A 2,395-nucleotide genomic window follows, 5' to 3' on the forward strand; every position below is an offset into this window, starting at 1 on the left:
AATTACCTGTGGCTTGCTTTCATTGTAACTGAACAATTAAAATAGTGGGAATGTTTTCCTTAGAGGCAGACCTTTATTCCCATGGTCTGAATTCTCCCTGTCGTTTACAAGTTGTTTTTATATTCCTGAAGAGAATGAGAGAAAAGAGAAGAGAGACAGAGACTGAGAGAGACAGATTTAATGAGAAACAGGGAAACTAAGAAACATGCTTTTGTTTGTGAAGTTCTAGGCCAGAGGTCATAAGTTATTGGCCACATTACAGCCAAGCAGATATGTTTGGTTTGGCCCAACCAAGGGATATTTTTCCTAATTGAGTCAAGATTTTAAAATATAGTGATTTTGCATTTGAAAATAAAAAGTGAATCCCTAGGTTGTCTTGTTTTTATTGGGAGATCTAACTGCATTGGGACCCCATGAACACACAATACTTGGCCTTATCCTAGCTGCTCTTTCTAGAAAAGGTTTGTTTTCCCACGACACACACCTGCTCTTGGCTGCAGTCCTGACCCACCTGCTTTGGTCCTCACACTTCATTTCTTGGTTCTTGTGGACACCGGAATTTATAGCTCATGGTTAGGCTTTGCAAAATTAAAGGATTGTGTTAGAATATTACTCTACAGACACTCCTGATTCAACTACTGAGTTTTGTCCCTGCATCTAGGCCCTGAAATGAATGGATTCCTACCTGAGGAATATAGTATGGCCAGTAGAAGGAATTGGTCCAAGGAAATGCCAGTTTGATGACTATGTGCATAACTTTCATATATCCATGTTATACTGTAATTATAACAACCTGTAACTACAGTACTTACTGTACAGTACAATCAGCAAAAATGACAGTACTGGGTAAACAAGGCATAACACATGAACTAGAACACATCACAGCCCTATAAACAAGTTGTACAGAACTGTACAAAAAGACAAGATGGGTCGTAAGTCCAAGCAGCAGATTGGATGTCTGAATAGTGAGGCTCCCCCCGAATCTGAGCAACCGTTAACAGGTCATTAAATGGAAAGATCTGGGTCACACAATAAACAGATTAGAGCAGCACCGGGTATATGATTTCAAGAAGAGAAAAGTAGAACTGTGGGGTCCCTGTGCTGAGAAAATGTTTTCAAATTACAAGGCAGCAACAGGAGAGTGTGAAATTGAGAATGTACACTTCTCTGAATGCACCCAAATGGCAGGCCCAGAACTGAGGCTCAGTCCACAGAGATGAGAACGGTGCCTTCTCCCTCCCATTGCTGTGCAAACTCTCCTGCCCACACCAAGAGAGAGGCAAGGCATTGTTTCCTATGCTAAGGGCTGAGGAACCCTGAGAAGAGACCACGCTCATCCTTGTGATGGGCCAGAACCGACTTCCATAGAGTGGGAGTTAGGATGCCTTGCGTGAGCCTTGACCCACCACTGCTTTGCTCTAGCTTGATGATATCTGTAACACACAGGCTTCTTTTAATGCAGTCAGGTTTTAATAACTGTCATGGTTGATTGTGTGAACTTGAACAAGAGCACCCCGCTCAATTGGCTCAGCAGTTCCACTCCCTAGGATGTGAAGAGCCACCCTAGGGCAGCTTGTCACTGGAGGCTATAAAGGGAAGACGGAGAAGGAAGGATGGGTTCTGTTTCTTTGGAGGAGCTCTCGTCATTGCCTTCGCCCTGGATGTTGGGTCCTGGCTTCCAGGGCAGACTCTGGCTTCTGGCATAGACCCTTCAGTCTCCCGTTGAAGACCTGTAGGCTTCCTGACACGGACTCACGTGGGACGGGACCTGCAGTGAGCTCCAGGGCTTCGACTGGGCCCCCCCCCCCCCAGCATGCACACAGACCTGCCGACTACGGCTAGCCATCGTAAGCCAGTCTTGTAATCTCTTACACATTTTTATTTCTTGTGTTAAATCTGATTCTCCAGTAAGCACTGATACTATGACCATGAGTGCTAATAGTTTCAAGCTCGCAAATAGTTTGTTTTGGATTTTTGCACATTTGACTCTTACTGTGTTTCTCAAGCGTCTTATTTTGTACTTTTATGACAGTTCAATTTAAACTCTAATTTCACTCGTGGAGCATTTTATCTATTCATTCATTTTAGTTGACTTTATTTTCTAAGAGTTTTCTAAGAAAAATTGAGAGGGAGACAATGTAGGCTTCATACATTCCTGTGTCTCCACTCACATTTCCCCTATTACCTTACCTTTCAAATCAAACCCAGATTATTTCAAAATTCCAAAAGTTATTTCTTTTCTATTATACTCTCTCGCACATATTTCTGTAGATTTTATTAACATAAACTTTTCATGCATCTGTCACAGAAAAGACCTCCTTTATTCCAAGAAGAATTACAAAGACAGTTCCTGTCACCAACACATATAAGCCATACAAGAGGAAAATGAAACTTT

Source organism: Octodon degus, unplaced genomic scaffold (assembly GCF_000260255.1).
Source record: "Octodon degus isolate 3935 unplaced genomic scaffold, OctDeg1.0 scaffold00057, whole genome shotgun sequence".
Lineage (NCBI taxonomy): Eukaryota > Metazoa > Chordata > Mammalia > Rodentia > Octodontidae > Octodon > Octodon degus.